Here is a 22,949-nt window from a genome sequence, read left to right as displayed (position 1 = left end):
TGCCCCCGGTACAACTGGTAAATAGTGAAGTCATTTCTGATGTAGATTCAAAGATTTTGGCAATGGAAACTAGCTGGAAACAGAATTTTTAAAAATTACGGCTTGTTTTAGATAGAGATATTTCAGCTAAGTTTAACAAGCTGTCAGAGAATTTTGAAGAAGCCTTTACTAGAATGTCTAACACTCTTTTAGATTCATTTTCAGCTCCTCGTCAGGTACCTGTCGACAGCACCATGGGTAACGGTGCGACAGATACTCTGGCTTGTGAACCCCGTCGTGGCGTAGGCCTAGGGGGGATCCGGTCCGGGCAGGTGCCTGACGAATCTTTACCCAACATGTCCCTTGTTAGTCCCGTAACAGTGCCAAAGGGCGCTTATTTAGGAGAAGGGGGAGGGGTATTAGTGTCAGGCCCAAGATAGCTAGTCGTCAGGATCTTACTTCAGAGGAAGTTTCTCAGTTAGGATCTGACGATGATGATGATGATGACGCAGATTCGTGTGATATTGATGTTTCCTCGAACGGAGGTCAGATGTAGAGTTCAAGAAACTTTTTGATTTAATTTTGAGTTTTCTTCCTCAGGCGAGGCCTAAAGAGCAGAAGCAGCCTCCGCCTCATTGTATTACAGAAGGGATTTTTCTTGACGGTCCTTCCCGGTCACGGGAATGTTTATGTTTTCCCTTTGCTCAGAGGTTCGCGAGATTGAGGGCGGACGTTGCCGCTAAACTTTCGAAGGTGATTGGGGAAGGGAAGAGGAAGCTCTCTTCTCTTCTACGACACCGGAGAGGAGCTTATCAGGTGGCGGATGATTCTTCATTCTCCCGACCCCCCAAACCAAATCCTGATTTTGTCCGACTTTCATGTCAACCCTTGCTTTCTAAGGCTTCGGTCTCTGTCTCAATCGAAGATTTTATTGCCATGGAGTCTGTTATGAGCTCCTTACAAGAAGCTCAATCCTTCAATATGTGGGTCCTCGGAGGGCTTTTAATGTATATCAAGGACTCTGCATTTGTTCCTCCTGATGCTCCTCTTTTTGAGAAATTCTGCTCATCCATTTCAATCGCTTCTGTACATCAGAACGAGCTTGCTGCTTCAATGCAGGCCTTTCTTGTTTCTCTAAGGCGTAACCTGTATTTGTCGCAGTTACCCTCCTCTGTATCGGACATTCAGAGAACCCGTCTGTTGTCCTCTTCTCCTTTTGGCGATTTCCTTTTCGATATGTCTGTGCTTTCTGAGGTTTTGAAGGAACATCAAGGTGATGCCTCTTCCCAAGCTCACTGGGCCTTATCAAGAGCTTTTTTCTCTGGTCTTCCTCCCGTTCCTTCAAGGAGTAAGCGTAAGTTTAGGGCCAGATCTGTACCTTCTGCTCCATCCCAACAACCTCCTTCTGGCTCGTTTTTCCAGAGTACATCTCAGGTTTCTGGTGCCTCTACTTCATCCTCTGGTGCTCACCCTTTGAAATGCGGGGGAGGTTCTTGGCGTGGCTCTAAGGGCAGAGAAAGAGCTCAACCTCCAGGAGGACCTTCTTCTTCTTCTTCTTCCTTGTCTCTGCGTAAGAATTTTCGGAAGTAGGAGTCATCACCTCGCCTGGAGACCGCAGTAGGAGCTTGTCTCTCCTGCCATTGGTCAGCGTGGCAGGGGAGAGCGGTGGATGCTTGGGTGGTGGAGGTCCTAAAGGAAGGTTACGAGATCCCTTTTGTTTCCAGACCTCCACTTTCCAATCGTCCTCTCGTGTTCAGCAGTTATTCCCCTCACTCAATCAGTGGTCAAGCCTTGGAGAAGGAGCTTTCGGCCCTCTTGGAGAAGGATGCCATAGAGCGAGCTCCTCTTTCTCCCGGGTTTTACTCACGGGTGTTTGTAGTTCTAAAGGCCTCGGGTGCCTGGCGCCCCATCATAGATCTTTTGGTCTTGAACAAGTTCATTCTAAAGTCCAAGTTCAGGATGGAGACGGTTCAGACTGTTCTTTCATCTGTCAGGAGGGGGGACTGGATGATTTCCATCGATCTGCAGGATGCTTATCTGCAAATCCCCATCCATCCAAGAAGTAGACCTTACCTTCGGTTTTTCACGGACTCGGGAGTTTTCCAGTTCAAGACCCTTTGTTTCGGCCTCACCACTGCTCCACAGGTCTTTTCTCGGGTGATGGCTTCTGTTTCGGCTATTCTGCATCAGTTAAATGTAAGGATGCTTCGGTATCTGGACGATTGGCTAGTCCAGGCCGAATCTCGAGAGAAATGTCTCCGGTCGAGGGAGATAGTTCTGTCTCTCTGTGTCGAGTTGGGCATTCGTGTCAACTTCGACAAGTCCAATCTAATCCCTTGCCAGATCATGACTTATCTGGGGATTGTTTTGAATTCCCAGATTTTGAGGGCTTCTCCCACTCAGAAACGGATAGACAAGCTTCTGAGTCTGATCGAAGAATTTTTGTCCTCCGTAATGCAGCTAGTTTCTCTTTGGAGGACTCTCCTGGGCCATTTGTCATCCCTCATACAACTGGTTCCCGGAGGTCGTCTCAGAATGTCCCTTCAGTCGACACTTCGCCAGTCGTGGGATTTCGTGTCTGAGGACACGATAGTCGCTTCTCCACAATGTTGGAAGAATCTCTGTTGGTGGATGCAAGTTCACCGCCTCAAGTCAGGGACGTCTTTTTTTCGGTTCCTCCGGCTAATGTTTTGGTCAGACACCTCGGATCAAGGTTGGGGCGCACACCTGGGCTCCGAAGCCGCTTCGGGCCTTTGGCTGGAGGAAGAGAGGATCATGTCAATAAATTGGGGGGAACTAAGGGCAGTGTACCTAGGCCTTCTTTCATTTCAGGATCAACTGTTGGAGTCGGTTGTCGCGATCTTTGTCGACAACACCACAGCAGTCTCGTACTTGAGAAACCTAGATGGCACACAGTTGGATCTTCTCACTCAAGAAGCCCGATCAATCCTGTGTTGGGCAGAAGACAGGGGGATTACGTTGGTCCCTCAGTTTATCCTGGGCCATCACAACGTCTTAGCAGATGCCTTGTCGAGACCGAACGAAGTTCAAGGGTCGGAATGGACACTTTGCCAGGAAGTCTTTGACAGCCTCAGGAAGAAGTGGCCTGTCACAGTCAATCTGTTTGCCACCCCACTGAATTTTCGGTGCCAGATATTCTTCGCTTCTTACCAGACTCCTCAGAGTGCCGGGACAGACGATCTTTTGCAGGACTGGGAGGGACTTCTAGCCTATGCTTTTCCTCCGTTCTCTCTGGTAAGGTCAGTCCTCAACAAAGTGAGGTCAACCAAGCGTCTGGATCTCACCTTGATCGCCCCCTTCTGGCCACAGAAGGAGTGGTTTCCCGACCTTCTGGAAGCACTGGTGGAGCCAGAGAGACCAGATCTTCTCAAAAAACCCCATTTTCATGGGTTCCATCAGAGGCTCCACATGCTTCATCTTCATGCTTGGAGACTGTCTGGAGGTTCTCCAAGCACGAAGGGTTCTCCTCCAGAGTGGCGCAACAGTTGGTTCTTGCCAGACGGCAATCAACCAGAGTAAATTATCAGGCTAAATGGTCGGTTTACAGACGTTGGTGGAAGTCTCAAGGACATTCAATTTCTAGACCTTCCTTACTGAAAGTAGCAGTGTTTTTAGTTCATTTACATCATGACAGGGCCCTGTCACCTTCGTGCATTAAGGGTTATAGGTCAATGCTTTCCTATGTTTTTAAGGCAAGGCTCCCGGAGATCTCTTCATCTTATGTCATTTCAGATTTACTTCGATCTTTTTCCCTATCTCGACCCAGTCCGCAGTGTTCTCCTCCGACATGGGACGTTAACAAAGTCCTTCAACCCTTAAGGTTCCCTCTGTTTGAGCCTCTGAATTCTGCCAAATTTAGGGACCTCTCTTCTAAGACACTCTTCCTTGTCTCGCTGGCTACAGCCAAGAGGGTGGGTGAACTGCAAGCACTCTCTTTTCTGGTTGCCAGATCTGGACAAGACATGATTTTGTCATGCCTTCCTGAATTTGTCGCTAAGACTGAATCATCTGATAATCCCATTCCCAGGTCTTTCATACTGAAGTCGCTGGTTGACTTTGTTGGTAATTTAAATGAGGAATTAGTTCTTTGCCCTGTTAGGGCGCTCTCATGCTATTTACGCCGCACGAAGGACATTCAGGGTCGTCCCCATCATCTGTTTGTTTTATATCAAAGATTGGTGTATCCTTTTTTCTCAGAGATCTGATCATTAAAACTGGTGGTTTGGCTGCTGCTGAAGACCAGACGCCAAGAGCACACAGTATTAGAGCAGTTGCTACATCAGTAACTTTTATGAAGAACGTCTCAGTCGCCAAGGTGCTTGAGGTGGCGACTTGGCGTTCTAATTCTGTTTTTGCCTCTTTTTACTTGAGGGATATTTCTCTAGTTCTAGGCGACCTTCGTTCTTTGGGCCCGTTGGTGATGGCAGGACACGTCATCAGACAGGAGAATTAGGTAGTCTTCCACTGTCCTGGACAGGGAATTAGTCGATGGATCGTCTGCTGTCATCTGGTGACTCGCTCACCATTTACTTTTTGTCTCGCCTGTTTTCTCGGAGTCAGACACTCATGCAAGATCAGGCGACATTTAGTAGCCCTGAGTTTCTTGTCGACGAAGTCGGTTGCGTTGATACACCCCCGATGATTGTGTAACATGAGACCAGGTTGGACTGTCAGGCATTCGTCCTTCGGGACTGAATCGCCTTTTTTTGCTCCGCGCTCCTTTCTCTTGGCACCAGAAAGCTCGAGTCAGGAGTTGCTCATGAGCTGATTCGTTGCTGGCGATATTGGGTTGCGTTGATACACCCCCAAGGTTTGCTTAGCTTTGAATCGCCCAGACAGTCCAGACACTCATCCTTCAGGGAAAGAATAGTGCTTGATAGTCTTCAGGGTGCAGCCTTGCTGTCCTCGATTCGTCTGACTGGTCACCTGGTCGGTCCCCTGACTTTAGTACTGACGGACTGACTATGCACTTACTCCTTGTTCTGTGCTACCGCAGTTCGTCGGCATTATGGTAGGAGACTGAGTTGTTAGTATCTTGGACCTTGGGTTGAGTTTTAACTGCCTATGATATATAATTTTTTTGATTGTTTTATGTCATATTCTGTCCGAAGGGGAAATTGTACTCAGATTCCCTCCTCCTTTTTAATGTGGTTAATCGGGCTAGATAAATTATATTAAGGTAATGTTTATTAATATGGAATTTTTATTCTAAAATTAATATTAATAATACTTACCTGTATAATTTATCTAGTCCCACCCATCCTACCCCACGATCCGCCTATCACAACTGATTTTGAGGGAAGGTTTTGTAACTGTCAACGGCAGCGTTGCCAACTGGCGGACAGAATAGGAGGTAACAGGGTTGCCAATGTGGTAAATTTTGGTGCGGTTTTTGGGGATTTAGGGCTAGATAAATTATACAGGTAAGTATTATTAATATTAATTTTAGAATAAAAATTCCATTTTTCAGTAGGCAGAAAGTAACCTTGATACAAATATGAATGTTTTTCTATGGGACCATCAAGGCCCTTCTACTACATACTGTGACAGGGCCCTTATGAGAAACACAGGGCAAGCTGCGTTTTGATTTTTGGATTATTTCGGATTTTGGAGCTGAAGGTTGCTTTCTAATACTCAAGCACATTTCATTTCCAACAATTTCATTCCGTAAAGCTAAAAAATATGCTGCATAAAAAACAAAACCATAATTTTCTTTTATGTTCAGGTTTCAGTCTTGTGGTAGATGATACAAGGCTAAGCCTCATATGCATTATACAAGTCTAGGATTCCTATGCCTGTCTCAGTTTCGGTATATTTCTCTGATAAGGCACGTGTAAGGTAGCTTTAAACTAATAGGTTTCGGAGCTCAAGTTCAGTAGGTTAAGCGCAAATTATCATACCTCCAACCAGGTTTACCAAACTTGAGGCTTGTTCAGGAATTCAATACTGTTTCTTACGTTAAGGACCAAATGCTACAGCGTGCTAAACACTTGAGTAGAGAACAGCAAGTACTACTGACATAAATAGCCAATAGAGAAACATTTGTTTGCCGAGATCAGTTACCCTAACTACACACATTTACACCTATTCCGGTGAACTGTAGGCATTACTTAAGGTTCTTTGCGGGGTGCTTTCGGGCCCTAGCTGCTACCCCTTTCGTTTCTTTTACTGTACCTCTTTCCTATTCTCTTTCTGCCATCTTATTTTCCACTCTCCTAACAATTGATTCAAAGTGCAACTGGGAGGTTTTACTCTAGTTGCACCTTTCAAACCTTTTACTGTTAGTGTCTATTTTAGCGCTGAATGACCTCATAGACACCAAATTTAAGCAAAAGTTTATAACTGGCAAAAGCAACGTCTAAAACTGGCAAAATCACACGCGGTGACCGCGAGTTCGATTCTGGGCCGTTTCACTGAGGGGTGAGAGATGTGTATTTCTTGTGATAGAAGTTCACTCTCGACGTGGTTCGGAAGTCACGTCAAGCCGTTGGTCCCGTTGCTGAATAACCACTGGTTCCATGCAATGTAAAAACACCATACATTAAAAAAAATAATTTAATTTACTACGTTTGTAAATAAGGTAGTAACAATTACTAAACGTAGCTTCGGTAATTGACGAAAGAAACTTATCCAAATTAAGTTCCATTCGGCAACTAAAACGAGCAACGATGTCGGTAAAACACGCAATCCCCTGACTGTTTTAATTAAGATTAAAGATCAAACCCGAATACAAAATGGCACATGGTCGTTCTATTCATATTTTATAATTACTATAATAATATGGTCATGATATACGTGACTGTATATCAACCTACCTAACCGGCATAATATTCTCTCTCTCTCTCTCTCTCTCTCTCTCTCTCTCCTCTCTCTCTCTCTCTCTCTCTCTCGACCTACGTAATACTTATTCTTCCGAATGAACGATTCCAAACCTGTATTATCGACATAAACAACCGAATCGAGAAACGACTAATTGCCGACGTCATTTGCCGTAACTATCGAGCTTTTTGTTTCGTTAAATTGTATCAAGTTATTAATCCCTACCGATTCTCAGTGGTGGCTTCCATAAGTAAAATTTAATTACATTTTTATTCCTCCTTCACGCAATGGAGATCTTAGGAAAAAATACCAATAAAGTGAATACGTAACGGGCAGGCAAAATTGATGTCCTGAACTGTGAAGTCACACTGAACTGCTTATACAGTAAAGTAATGTGCACGTTTGAAACCAAACTTTGCTAATTTACAAAGAAAAGTACTGTCGCCGAATTATCTTTTCTAGCAACTGATGGCAATGAAGATATCGATATTACTCAGTCAGCCTAGATTTTGAAAATGTAAACAGTATCAATGACAACGTTTATGTTCTATAACAATATCAATGACAATGTTTATATTCTATAATACGGTAACAATATGATAATAATACATGCAGTGTACTGTAATCGGATACAGCAAGCAAAGCAACCTTTATTTCAATCAATTATTAAGGATGAATAATATAGTTTGTATTGCTTAACTTTTGCTCATGATCAATTTTGTCCGTAAAATATTTCGGATTTTAGTTTTTTGGTTTTTAGAATTGCTGACAAGAGTTCGTTAATTATAATTATATATATATATATAATTATATATATAATATATATATATATATATATATCTATATATATATATATATAGATATATATATATATATATATATATATATGTGTGTGTGTGTGTGTGTGTATACTCTAAGAAAAAGATAACAATAAAGATATTGTGCAATATTAATGAAAGTAAAGAATATCAACGGTAATTAGGAATATTCTCTACTTTTCCTTTGTATACATAAGCCATAGTGAGAGGAGGCTTTAAGTGATACGATTTTCACACAATCCAACTAATTCACTCAGATGTTGTGTCAGAACTGTCTTGGCAAATGAAGTATGATAACACAAGTTAACTTTGAATAAGAAATTGATAATATTTAGCAAATACAACAAGGCATGTAATAAGGCAATAAAACAAGAAATAAGGAAAGGGACACTTACAATCCTCCTTTATTTATTTATTTATTTGCTATAGAAAAAAAATTAGCTTGTATTTCCCGTTTCATTGACCATAAAGATTTTTCCCCCCTTTATAAAATGATACTTGGATTGTAAAGTGTAAAAATGAGTCGTTCGATAGAGGCAGAGTAGGTTTCTTAAAATGTGCAGAACTTTTACCTTAATCTGTTGTGATCCCAACACCAATTCTTTATTTATATTCCCCATAGGGGGATAGTGCCGTCTGTGCACCTCGTGCGGTGCACTGTTGGCATGACTTAAGTTCTTTGCAGCGAGCCTTTCGCCCCCTAGCTGCAACCCCTTTCGTTCCTTTTACTGTACCTCCTTTCATATTCTTTCTTTCATGTTACTTTCATCCTTCTAACAATTGATTCATAGTGCAACTGCTTTGAGGTTTTCCTCCTGTTACACCTTTCAAACCTTGTCACTATCAATTTCTGTCCCAGCGCTGAATGACACCATAGGGGTCCCAGTGCTTGGCCTTTGGCCTAAATTCTATGTTCAAGTTATTTATATTGTTTCCAAAATTGTGCCGAGGTTTCAAATTCATCTGTTACGAACTCAGTACCAATTCTTTATTTGCACAGGTCGATTTATCGTGGCCCGGTTGACGAGCATCAGAAGAGTAGGAGACGCAGAAAGTATGTTGGAGGTAAGTGTGGATCATTTTGTAATCATACTAACGAAGTGGTCATGAAAAATTTCAGTTGTATTTATTATTTGTTATTATTTATGATAAAATATGGTGCAGATGGTAATGCATTTTTTCAAGAACGAAATTCATCTCTAGTGAGTGGGTTTTGATATGTATAGAGCACTTGGCAGACTTAAAATGTATACAGAGAAGGACGTGGTGATATAAACAGCTTATGTAAAAGGTATATTTACTTGGGGCGGGGGCAGGGGCAGGAGGATGTCAGTAGAGTATTATAAACACATGATCTTCAGGGAAAAAACGCTCGGATTTAAAGGACGGGCATAAATAGTATATACAGAAGTGAATGTGACGTCAAGAGAGCCGAGCCATTTTTTTAAAAGGTTCACCCCGGACACTTTTATTGCACGGATTAATCTTCTGTAGGTGGCTGGCTTATCTAATGTGAATTCTACATTAATTGTATCTTATTAAATTTGATTACTTCAAGTCTTGTTCATTAAAGATCCATAATAATCGCAATGTCTTGTATTTTGGTTAAAGGTTACAAGCAGAGGCTTTCAAACACTTATGTGGTATTCGTCATCGGGATTCAGACTGAAAACATCTTTGTTTTAAGTACTGATCGGGAACACACTTTGAAATGTTTTGCCTGCAAATTTTGGTAAAAATACAAAACAGTGGAATCAGAGTGGGAATATATGGACAGTGATAATAGTAATGATGGCATTGATAATTTGTATGCATTTTTGAGGTAATTACTGCATGAGGAAATAATTACCACAGTTGTGTGTATCATTAGGCTAAGGAAGACAGAAAATAGGTAAATAAAGTTAGAGAACTGGATATCCTCCCTAAACAGTACGAGCACCACACACTTTTAGTATGCAGAAGTCTTGAGAGAATGTATTAGTATAGTAGATTCAAATCAACCGTGCATCTGATGTCTAGGCCAGCCCTTTACAACGCTCCTGATTGGCTTATCAGACTCACTCTCGATAGAGTTCACATAGTCAGGATGCATGTTCCACCTCTCCTGAGGGATACGTCTTTCAAAAGTATCCTTCAGGAGAGGTGGAACATACACCCAGCCTATGTGAACTCTCTTGAGAGACTGAGGGTTTCCAGCCCTGTGATTGACAAAAATTGTAACTGTTCACTGCTGCTTTCAATTTTTGTCAATTTTTATTTATTTTATGTTCATTTATCTTTCATTTTAGTGGATACCCTTTTAGAAAATTTAATTCCTTTCATTTTAATGTGTATATTTCGTACACTTTGTACGAATAATTTTCAGCTTTTGCATTTCTGAATTTTTTGTTTTAATTTTGTTTTTACTATTTTACCAGGAATTTTATTTTTCATTTTAACAGCCCTGATAATGTAATTATTTGGATAATTACGAAACGTCGCAATAAAGACAGCCTGTACATCTGTGTGTGTCCTTTTCCCTTTATCAATATACTATATTATATATTTATTATATATTAATATATATAGTATATATATATACTATATATATATCTATATATATATATATACTATATATTATATATATATATATATAATACTATATATATATATATATATATATATCTATATATATAGAAATATAATATAAATATATATATATATATATATATATATATATATATGTGTGTGTGTGTGTGTGTGTGTGTGTGTATGTATGTATGTATGAGTTTTTAAGCTAAAATGAATTAACCTGCATCTTGACCTAAAGGCAGATCATTATAGCAGAGGCTATCGATCAGCACGAAGCCATTCTATTTTTAATGTCACAGGAAAGATTGCTGGTACGTTCAAGATGCTTATCATTGGTTTAATCCTCAACATTATGACGTCAATGGATGTAGCCAGCTGGTGGTCGCTTGGTTGTTGGTCGAATGAAATCTTTCAGGGCCAACACGCGCGTACTGCAACCATGTGGAATTAACACTGGTCGTTTAATCGGTAATAAATAAAACGTATCGACTGGGAAAAAATGATGAATCTTAAAGGAAGAATTTCAGATTGGTGCTACTCAACGAGGTGCTACGTAGTACAAAACACGGTCTAGGATGCCTAGACCGTGGTACTAAACCCCGTATGGTAAATGTAAAGTAGACGGCCGCACTAAGATATCGTTCATTAATATAATTTGTGGACCACATAATATAGAAATGGGTGTACTTTATCATACTTTGATCCCCGAGGGGCTAGTACTATATACGTCGTCCCTAGGAGCTTCCGCCATGTTTATAGTACTAGCACCTCTGAGTAAGTGACGTATAGATAACAAGCAAAAGCAACACCTACAGGTTTTAGTCTCTCTCTCTCTCTCTCTCTCTCTCTCTCTCTCTCTCTCTCTCTCTCTCTCTCTCTCTCTCTGACGTGCGTCATACTCGTGTCCCATCGAACTATAAAAAGAAAATAAATAACATGATTTTTTGCAGTGATACAGCAACACTTTGAAAAGTGGACTGGTAAAAATCATACCCTTGTCTGATGTATATTTTATTCCCCAAAGTAATTTTGTGAAGAAAGAAACCAGCTTAAGAATTTTCGTAGGTTCCACGTTTGGGCTGGAAGACGCGGGGAACGGAAGGAGTAACTTCTCTCATGGTAGAGCACATGAATCTGTTATAATTCTACTTTATTATAAGTTATTTTTAAGATACAGCGAATTCGATTTTAAGTTATATTTATAGCTTAATAGTTACAAGTAAACAAATCACGTTGGTGCAATAGACAGCTTCAGAATTGCCTGAGTGTTACAGACTTACTGAACTATCATGGTGGAGATGAGTCTATGTTGATTCTAAGTACAGAACCTGAATTCAACAGGAATATGTACAGCAGAGTCGGTATCAACTTAATCTCTCTTGATAGTCAAATGATCGAGTCGAATGTTTGGTAGCGTTTATATTTATTTATTCATTAATTTGTTAATTTATTTTTCCTTCCTATATTGCCTAATACCTTCCGTTACTTCTTTCCAATGACGCCATATTCTTTGCAAGGTCGAATTTCAAGTTAATAGCCCTTGTGGGCTTGTTCCTTATTAATAGGGTTCATCTTCTAAATAATAATACATTATTTAGTTTCCGTTGCTTGCAAATATTTCCGAGGATATAGGGATTTCGATATTGGGGACATTTTTAGCCTAATATTTATGAGTACGCAAAAGTCACATGTGTAGTACGAGTGACAGAACGGTAATAAGCTAAATTGTCAAGACGACTGTTTATCACACACTAAACCAAAGGCCCACTACCTAGCTGGTTCATTTAAGGTAGATTCTTGGGTGAGCCCTATGCCTGCGAGACGTTTGTTTGACAGCCGTTGATTGGCTGGGAGCGGCCTTCCTCCTGGCAACAGCCAATCAGCGGCCGCCAAACAAACGTCTCGTAAGCGTCGGCCTCAAACGAGAATCCACCTTAAGTGAACCAGCTTTAGTTGAGTTCCTGGTTGAGGCAGATGCACATACCAATTATGATTCTCCTTGCTTTTAAGTTGTTTCCAAGGTATAGTGAATTCCATAAGTGATATTTGTGAGAGTCACACACACACACACACACACACACACATATATATATATATATATATATATATATATATATATATATATATATATATATATCGAACTACAAATGTCCTTTAATATCTAATTCGCTCTACCTCGGAATTAATATATTTTCATATATGTTTAACCGAGGGGGAATTTATTAAGCGATAATAGAATTGGCGATCGACAGACGCGAACCATCGACCTCTCTCAATTCTAGGACTGGCAGTGAAGCTAGTTCGATATATGTATATGAATCACGGTAATGTGATAGACTTATATAATGACTACGTGCGGGCAAAAGCACCACCACGCAACCGAGAACGAGATGGGCCGTATGCAGTCTCCAAAACAAAAAATACCTACGCGCGGCAGGTATTTCAGGTGGGAGGCGGCATAGACTTATATCTCTTGCGGTGGCGGGGTTGTTTGGGGCTTCACTGTCAGTCCTGGAATTGAGAGGTCGATGGTTCGCGTCTGTCGATCGCCAATTCTATTATCGCTTAATAAATTCCCCCTCGGTTAAACATATATGAAAATATATTAATTCCGAGGTACAGCGAATTAGATATTAAAGGACATTTGTAGTTCGATATATGTATATGAATCTCGGTAATGTGATAGACATATATATATATATATATATATATATATATATATATATATATATATATATATATATATATTTGTTTGTGAGTGTGATTTCTTGTCCTAAGTCTCTCTCTCTCTCTTCTCTCTCTCTCTCTCGTCTCTCTCCACTCTCTCTCTCTCTCTATCTCTTCTCTCTCTCTCTCTCTCTCTCTCTCTCTCTCTCATTGCCTTCTGCGCTCGCTGAATAGCGACTAACGGTAGGTGAAGGTTGTCCATGAATTGGCAATTTGCTCCTGCATACAAGAATTAATTTTAGTCATGATATTAAACCTTTTTGCATTTATTTGGTTTCAATGTACTGAGTGATGTTGCTTTCTTGGGACTTTTTTTTTTTTAATTTTTTATTTATTTCTGTATTTCTCGGTTTTATCTTGAAGTGTTGGCCCTCTGAACTCTCCCAGGCCCTCATACTTTCGTCAACATTGATTATTATTAAATCCCTGTTGTATATGATTATTATTACATCCCTGTTGTATATTGAGGAAAGAGGCAGTTTAAAATATTACCTATGGTATACTGAAGAAGGTGGCATATGGATAGAGTGAAAAGCTCCCAGAAAATTCAGGTTACACCTATATATTGTAATCTTTGGATGAAGCAATAACCAGGAACCCAATTAGTCCTTAATAGTGATTAAAAAACCTTGAATTTATTCTCATGTTGAGGATGTCTAATTTTTCTCTTCAGAGGCTTAGTTCGAGAGGGTAATGACCTTTGAAAACTGTTAAGTACGTCGTGAGAGAGAAATTGACGCGTGCGAAATTAGGTCACGAAGTCCAGAGGACTTTGCCTCCAAAAGAGAAGTCCCCTTAACATAATTATAGATATTTCGAAGGTTAAAAAAAGTACATAGTCTTCCATTGAAGTCTTTTGAGGAAAACTATCATTCCTATAAACGTTTAAGTTAAAATAAACCGAAGGACACACGCCAGAACCTTGGTGATAGTTGAATGACGTAATAGGGATGTATGGTCTGTGCTTATGTTATTTGTACTTGATGTATTTTTCTTGGTAGGCCATGTAGTACTTGCAAGAACAAAAGAGATTACTGTATACTTTGTATATTTTGTATATCTCATTTTGGACAAATTTGTACTCATAGCTGTATATTTTGTTATTAAAATAACACTATATTGATTGATGGAGGGCGGGGAGGATTACATGGCGTCGTATATGGTGCTTGATGGTTTGAGAGAGTTTGCAGATTCAGAAAGCGCCTGGGCATCGCTCATATTTTTAGTTGTGGGCTGATAAAGAGGTTGACAATATTGTTTTTGTCAAACCTAAGCACTTATGCCACTAAGGCAAAGTTCTGGGAATAGAGCTCCCTTTTAATTACAATTTTAAATGAAATATTTGTGTTCTGATTTTCGTACAGGATTCTTATTGCTCCTGTATGAAGGGAATTTTTTTATAATAATTTATTCTTAAATACAAAACTGTGTACTGGTTTTGTTAATTCTTATACAAGAAAACAGATTTTTGGGCCTAGCCTATGAAAGTCCCAAAGTCCTCGTTAGGAAAAGTCCTACATATCACCGCATAAGAAATTGTTGTTGTTGTTGTTTTTTTTTTTTTTTTTTGAGCCATAAAACTTTTGTCCATTCATCCAAGAGAGAGAGAGAGAGAGAGAGAGAGAAAGAAAGAAAATAGGCCTATGGCAAGGTAGAATGCAGCAGAATACTATACACTTCTAGAGATATAACCTTTCATTGTTTAGAGTCAAATTATTCTGTACATTTATCAGCTTTGTACGAAAAATTGACCGCATAATTATAGAGAAAATTTCCAAGCCGTTTTCCTGCTTCTTGGTACTCTCTTGAATGCCCATGCCTAATTTACGTTCAAGATCATTGATAAAAGACAGCAGGAGGCGGTAAAAGCCTTAACGCGTAAGCTTACACACGCGCCGATATCTATAGATGGAATGGAGGTGTCAATAAGCTCACAAGTATATTTTATCATCGTATACGTATGACCGCAGCCTTTTTCATTCTCACGTAAGCCTGATCTCGCCTTGTTTTAGTCCAGGTGAAAAAAAATTGAGACGGGATCGTCTTTTAATGCAGGTGATAAAAAAAATATTGACACGATCTTTTTATCCAGGCGAATAAAAAAAATTGAGACGGCCAGTTGGGTTTACCCGGTATTAGGGACAAGTTTGGTTACTACTCTCAACCGTCGTTCTAGCCACTTATATCCACTCTGATTAATAAAGTTTGGGAACTATAAACTTAAACTTAAACGTGACAGTTATTTTTATTCCTTTGGGAAAATAGATATTTAGATATTTTCTTACATGTAAACAGAAATACAACCGAGAATCGAGAAAGACTAGTGGTATTAAATCTCCCTAGAATATATTACTGCCTGGGATCTTTGTCTAATCATGAAGACGAAAGTACAGGTGAGATGACTCCAGTCTCTCTGGGTGATGGCAGCTGTGTCGTTTGTCATTTTGAAATGACTAAACTCAGACACTACTAATGGGCCATGCAGCTTCTGAGCTATCATACTTTAGTGAGAGCTTCCCCTTGATTTATCCCATTGGGTTGATATCACACTTGGATGAGGGTTCATACTGGAGTTCTCATGCTCGGATGACTTCGTATTTGAATATCGCACCTCGATGAGGGTGGTTACTTGAGATATTGCTCTTGGGTAAGGACTCCTACCAGAGACTTCGCATTTGTTTTAGGCTTCGAACTTGAGTTATGAACGTGTGAGGATAGAATAGGTTAACTGTTGGCCAGGATTAAGACAGGACGGTGGCAGTAATTGGCGAGGAGTTTGTAAAATTCCATGATGGGGTCATATTGACACCACTGTGTGTTTTCGGATAGAGGAGGGTATGAAGAAGGAATAAAAAACTCAGCTGTAGGATGAAAAAATAAAAGGTCTAGTGAATGAAAAAAATATAAAGGGTGTAGTTGCCTGGCAGGAGAAAAAAATAATTTGCAAGCATGCAAGAAGGTATGAGACAAAAAGGACAGTGATAAAACATAAAACACATATAAATGTATATATATATGTGTGTGTATGCAATCTTCCTTTAATGTAACACGTTGAAATACATGAAGGGGTCCAGAAAACAAATCAACAAAGAAAAATCACAACTTTCTGCTGTTGCTTCAGCCTTGAACTCTTGGGGAATCAAAATAAAAAGTGGATGATCCAGCGATGAAAGCGACTCACGAGGCAGATTTATTTAACGCTCTATGCATATCAGACTGTCTGGCATGTGGCCTCATAAATTTAATTGCTTTTGAATAGATCTAGGGGATAGAGTCACCAACAAGACCCGAGTTGATGTTAGTCTGAATGAGAGTTGCAGGTTCTGGAATACACCCTAATTGATGTTGTGACCCAAGTCATACATGCACATTTCCCCTGACCGCTGCCATCTGCGCCTTACTGCGCATATGCGCTCGATGATCTTCGGAAAAGGGAGCCGCACATGGCTCCTGCATAAATTATCTTAATATATTTTATTGATAAAACTCTCGATATTTTTTGGGATGATTGAAAATAAACAGGTTATCAGATTTGAACTCCTTTTAAGCATATCTTATTTTAACCAGACCACTGAGCTGATTAACAGCTCTCCTTGGGCTGACCCGAAGGATTAGACATTTACACGTGGCTAGGAACCAATTGGTCACCTAGCAACGGGACCTACATCTTATTGTGGGATCCGAACCACATTATATCGAGAAATGAATTTCTATCACCAGAAAGAAATTCCTCCGATTCCGCGTTGGCCGAGCCAAGAATCGAACTTCGGACCAGCGGATTGGTAACCGAGCGCGAAAACCACTTGTCCAACGTGGAACTTTGAACTCCTTTAGTGGGGGGTAGTGCCTACAGCGTGTCTCACGTGCGGTGCACTGAAAACATTATTTAAGGTTCTATGCAGCGTCCCTTCGGACCGTAGCTGGAACCCCTTTCATTCCTTTTACTGTACCTCCATTCATATTCTTTCTTCCATCTTGCTATTCACCCTCTTCTAACGATATTCCTGTTACACCTTTGTAACCTTTCAACTTTCCTTTCAGCGCTGAATGACGTCGTAGGTCCCAGCGCTTGGCCTTTGGCCTAAATTCTATATTCTATTCTATTCTACCAGATTTGTAGAGTGGGGGTTTGTAACCGTTTTATTACCACGGCCTTTCTAAGAATGGGTCCTTCTTTCACGTCCCCCCCCCCCCCCTTCCATCTATGAGGCGTCTCAGTGGCGTGGTTGGTATGGTGTTGGCGTGCTACCTCGGTGGCCGCGAGTTCGATTCTCGAGCATTCCATTGAGGAGTGAGAGATGTGTATTTCTGGTGATAGAAGTTCACTCTCGACGTGGTTCGGTAGTCACGTAAAGCCGTTGGTCCTGTTGCTGAATAACCACTGGCTCCATGCAACGTAAAAACACCATACAAACAAACAAACAATCAAATAGAATTAATTGCACCACGACATCAGGTAGTTGGTCGCTCAGCGAAAGAGGCTGTATAATTTAGGCCTTGTGCTTTTGCGGTAGAGCTTTGGAGAAAACTGGCCGAAATGGATCGAATAGAAAAGGCCGAGTCATCTGTTTTGGCTCGGATGTCATTTTTTTAAGCAATTCAAACGGCACCTCGTCACACAAGCTTATAAGGATGCGATTGGAAGTTTTGGTATTACTCCGAGTTACGTAGAAGACCACGTATTTTTTTTTTCTTATGTATATGTTTACTGCAGTCAGTGCTGTGATTTTGTTTTCATTTTTGTGCTTTGAAAAATCTCCGACTCTACTCTTCCTCCCCTCTATGCTCTCTCTATCCTCTCTCTCTCTCTCTCTCTCTCTCTCTCTCTCTCTCTCTCTCTCTCCAGGCCTGAATTTTCCTGAATATCGATATGAATCAACAACAGTAGACGGGGATGCAAGGTTGTTCTACAGGAATGTAGTTAAATAATAATAATATAATAATAATAATAATAATAATAAAGACCAGTAAACTGCAAAATTCAATGGGCGTGATTCTCATTCATCCAAGTTACTCTGTGCCAAGTGTCGGTGTCAAAAAATACAGGTGCCTTAGGTTAGGCTTGCGATGAGAATGCATGAAATTCGTTATGGAATTCGTTACAAATACGAATTGTCACGTTCTGCCGCCGCTTCAAAAGAGTAGCCGCGCTTCAGAGCGTTCGTGGCTGCATAATACAAGGTTTCTGTAGCTTTGGTTCATAAAAAAAATAAAAAAATAAAAAGGAGGAGACAAAAAATAAAACTGCGTTCTCCGTCACCCTAATTTCACACTCACCACGGACCATCACCTCACATACGGGTATTCTACTGAGGTGTGAGAGATGTGTATTTCTGATGATAGAAGTTCACTCTCGACGTGGTTCGTAAGTCACGTAAAGCCGTTGGTCCTGTTGCTGAATAACCACTGGTTCCATGCAACGTAAAAGCACCATACAAACAAACAAACAAATCACCTCACATAGATCGGCATGTTTCTTTTTCTTTCTTTTATACGATGTACTTACGAAGCACATCTTTAGTCTAATATTAAAGTGATTTTAAGCTACTTTACCTTTATCTTGCTTATTAAGGCATTATATAACCCTGCTTTGTCGCTTAATCCCTGGTAGATGTAGGTTGCTGTTTTATACTAAACAGCTGTGAAAATTACAGGTGAAGGGGCTGTTATTGACGTTTTTGCATATCATAACAACAACAGCAACTTGAAGTTACCTAAAACCAATGATAACTGCCATATATGAACTGCTACATAAAGCTGAAGGCTATTTCGACAGTGTCTTATTTAGGTCTTAGTCAATAAGTACAGATATTCAAATGGGAACAGAATTTGTGTGAATTTCCGTACACAGCTGTAAGAACACAACTGAAGCTTAACTTTTTTTACCCTTACCAGCCAGGTTTGACCTCTGAGGGTAGCCTGTCAGTTCTACGTTTATACAGTTGCTCTTTATTTCACCGTGAATTTAGCTGGTCCGTTTATGGATGATATGTTTCTTTGAAAATAGAAGCAGAAAATATATTACAATATCCTTCGCGCTAGAAGAATTTTGGGAAATTTATGAAAGTGACTTGATTTGGACGATCTTTCATTACCAGGGGTCCACACCAAGCCACTTACTACCTTCCAGACCTTACCTTACTTACCTGAGGGCAAATTAAGCCGGCCTTGTTCAAGCTCGGAACAAGGCCGGCTTAATTGAAACCAACCATCCCAACCATATGGAGTCGATTGTTGTCCGTTCCTGCTCTAAAAGCCACATAGGAACCACAAGTAATTAGTCCCCGTAGGAGGTTAGTGCCGTCAGTGGACCTCATGCGGTGCACTGTAGGCATTACTTAAGGTTCTTTACAGCGTGCCTTCGGCCCCTAGCTGCTACCACTTTCATTCCTTTTACTGCACCTCGTTCCATATTCTCTTTCTTCCTCTTAAGGCCTGTCCACACGGTCAAGCTTTGCTCGACGAACTTTGTTCGATGTGACGTCAGAAGCGGAGAAAATGCGGCAAAGTTCTGACTTTTCCCGCTGTTTCTCCGCTTCTGACGTCACATCGGACAAAGTTCGTCGACCAAAGCTCGACCGTGTGGATGGGGCCTTACTTTCCACCCTCACCTAACACTTGATTCTTAGGGCAACTCCGATGAGGTTTTCCTCCTTTCAAATCTTTGACTGCCAATTTCCATTTCAACGCTGAATGACTTCATAGGTCCCAGTGCTTGTCCTTAGGCCTAAATTGTATATTCAACTCAATTCAGCTCAACTCACAAGTATTGAGATAATTCGGTTTTTGAACGCACTCCAAGGGGACCTTGGTCGCGCTTTTAACGAGAAATGACTGTCTGAATTCAGTGGTTTGAATCCAATAGATATTATGTAAATTTAAGCTAAGACTATTCGATGTATCCCACGTTTCTCAGATGTTTGTAGAACAGTGTCAGCCGAGGATGAAAGTATGATTAAAAAGGCAAAGAGGGTCTATGCATCCCACGGCGTTTTAGGCAGTAATATGATATTGCCACAGAAAGAGCTCTTCTTCTTTTTGCCAGTTCCTAGACACTCTTTGCAAGTTAAATAGTGAGGTCCGTCTGAAAGTAAAACACGTTATTCACCAATAATTTGAATTCGTAGATATGGATTCAAATGCGAATTATTTGAAAGGCTCCATTCCGAGGTAAATTATTTGAGTTATGCAGTTACGACACCAAGCAAGGAAAGCAAACCCAAGTATGCCATGTAAGACTTTTAAATCCTTTTTTGAACGGGGCTTGACTGGTTATATAAAAACCAGCTGTTACCTTAGCCACTGCCCGACCAGCATTTCACTTTACTAGATGTTGGTAAAGAATACTGTTTTTTTGCCATAGTATTTGGGACATAAATCGTTCACAGTAGAATAAAGAAAGGTTGAAAAAATTTAGTTTTTAAATGTCCAAAAACTCTGGCTTAGGTCTCTTGTCAAAATTCTCAGCCCACATTTTACTGTTTACCAGATGTTGATAAAGAATACTGCTATTTTGCCATATTTGGCACAGAACGTTTTACAGTAGAGGAAATAAAGGATGAATCCCGTAGGAGGTCAGTGCCGTCAGTTGACCTCATGCGGTGCACTGTAGGCATTACTGAAGGTTCTTTGCAGCTTGCCTTCGGCTCCTAGCAGCAACCACTTTCGTTCCTTTTACTGTATCTCCTTTCATATTCTCTTTCCCCATCTTACTTTCCACCCTCTCCTAACGCTTGATTCATAGTTCAACTGCGAGTTTATAATCCTGTTACACCTTTCGAACCTTTTATTGTCAATTTCCATTTCAGCGCTGAATGACCTCATAAGTCCCAGTGCTTGGCCTTTGACCTAAATGCATGGTTTGAAATGAAGAAAAATTCCGGCCCCGGGCCTTCTTTCAAAATTCTCAGAAATTGTCGTCATCCTTGGAGAGAGTTGGAGTGAAGTTGGTTTACGTTTCCTGGAAGCAGTAGGTAATAAATCTCAAGTGGGAAATTTGCAATAGCAGGTTAGCTCACCAGGGATTACCTTGGAGTTGATCTTTCAGTAGTTGAGTAACAAATTCAGACATATTTCCGTGAAATCTTGGAATTGATCTCAGTTATATAATCACGTTCGCCCTTACACTAGGTAGCCATTCAGTAGAACGGAATATATTGGGACTGATTTAGTATTTTCCAAAAGTGTATTAGAAGAGAAATGGACTAACCTGTTAATTTAGCATACTTTGAAGGGAGTAGTTTTCCGATCAGTACATTTTTAGTGAATTTCCATTTTTTGACTGGAAAGTCTGGCTGAGTAACTCTGTATTTTAATGACAAATTCAATACCAAAGGAAGAAATATATATAAAACTCAGAAGTTATTTGGGAAAAATATTTGCATGGCCATTTAAGTTTAAATTTCGGCTTTGGGTTTAAACAGTAATGAATGTAAAAACCAAGCTATTCTGACTTTGGTAGTAAAACGTACATTTTACTGAATATTTGGGTTTCCTACTGCTAGTCCGGTGGTCTTGGTGTAACATGGAAATTCGATAGTATTGAAGGACCTGATCTCTTGTCTGCTGTTAAATTCAAGAGTCGGTAGCAATGAAGGTCTTGGTCCTTGGTTGTTGAGCAACGCTTTCGAAGTGGCATCTGTCTCCATAGAATCTGAGTTCTTAGTTAAAACGAAAATCTTGCCCATCCAGCTTACGCATTAGTAGTACTTAAGTAATCGGATCACCAGTGGAATTTTGGGTTACAAAACTCGTCTTCTGTAGGCTGCATTTTTGTATAACGTGTAGAGAGAGAGAGACAGACAGACAGACTTACTGTACCAATTGAGGTTTTAATGATTTAAAACTATTTTCTCGAACGTGTTTGACGTCATGTTCACCCTTTATTAAGAAATTCTGCGCTAGTACGTTGGGGTTTTCATCATATTATGGACCATATATTCAATTCATGATTAATGCTCTCTCTCTCTCTCTCTCTCTCTCTCTCTCTCTCTCTCTCTCTCTCTCTCTCTCTCTCTCTCTCTCTCTCTCTGGCACGCACGCACACCCCTGTGCATTAAAACTGGAAATGCATGTCCAAATCTACAGTAATAATAATAATAATAATAATAATAATAATAATGATAATAATACAAGCATTCATCGAGTCTACCATATCAGTCGAGAAAGTAACAAGGCACAAGAAGGAAGAAGACTTTTGACATGAAATACGTCACGTTTAGTTCAATTGCGTTAACCCACCACGAGACATCAAGCTCGGATCCTGTTGATCAAAGAGGGCTATAATTGCCCTGTTGTGTCTTAAGAGTAAACGCAAATAGCTTAATGACATTTTGAAAAAAAAAAAAACGGCTGAGGCTTGTATTCCTTCTAGACGTTTCACGGTGAGCTGTTCATTTCCATAACGAACGTGACTTCAAAATCCCCTTTGCATTGGAAGTGACACATATAATAATCCAGTAATCTCGCAGCCTGACACGAAGCTCACTACCTGTTGCAGTTGCCTAGCGCTTGCTATAAATTATTTCAGTCATTAACTCCATCCTCCGGGAGTTCTGATGATGGCAGTGGCTTTGAACGGGGCCGTCTTAAAGGCACCATTTAGAATTAATGTCTTCTCGTGCTTTCAAGCTCAACATTGGGAGAATTTTATAGATCCACGTGACGGCCGTAAATTGGCTGTGTCCAGCCTGATCTTGTGTAAGTGGTTGACTTATTTATCTTGGCGCATTTCGCCAGTCCAATTAATGCAAGCAAAAGAAGTTCTGGTGCCACTAAGTTTTCTTCCTTTAGGAGCGGAAGAGTGAAGAGACAGGACTGTTAAACTCTCTCAAGTTTACATTTTCAAAACGCTAGATTTATGGGCAACATGTTGCTGTCTCCATATTTATGTTGGATTTATTAGGAGGAAGAACCTTTGCTGGTATAAGGCGAGCTTGATCTCTCTCTCTCTCTCTCTCTCTCTCTCTCTCTCTCTCTCTCTCTCTCTTCTCTCTGTAGAATTCTAATTGGATT

At 40.2% G+C, this 22,949-nt stretch overlaps 1 protein-coding gene across 1 annotated transcript in view; it reads left to right on the top strand.

Moving 5' to 3' along the window:
* Positions 1–22,949, top strand: part of LOC135223795 (uncharacterized) — a 53,931-nt gene that overhangs the window by 5,380 nt on the left and 25,602 nt on the right. Inside the window, exon 2 of the mRNA XM_064262611.1 lies at positions 8,638–8,702. The gene's annotated coding sequence lies outside the window, so the exon portion shown is untranslated. The remainder of the gene's footprint in view (positions 1–8,637; positions 8,703–22,949) is intronic.

The sequence above is a fragment of the Macrobrachium nipponense genome, chromosome 10 (assembly GCF_015104395.2).
Source record: "Macrobrachium nipponense isolate FS-2020 chromosome 10, ASM1510439v2, whole genome shotgun sequence".
NCBI classification, from domain to species: Eukaryota; Metazoa; Arthropoda; class Malacostraca; order Decapoda; family Palaemonidae; genus Macrobrachium; species Macrobrachium nipponense.
Note: the sequence above shows the minus strand (reverse complement) of the source record. Positions and strands in the feature narration are given on the sequence as shown.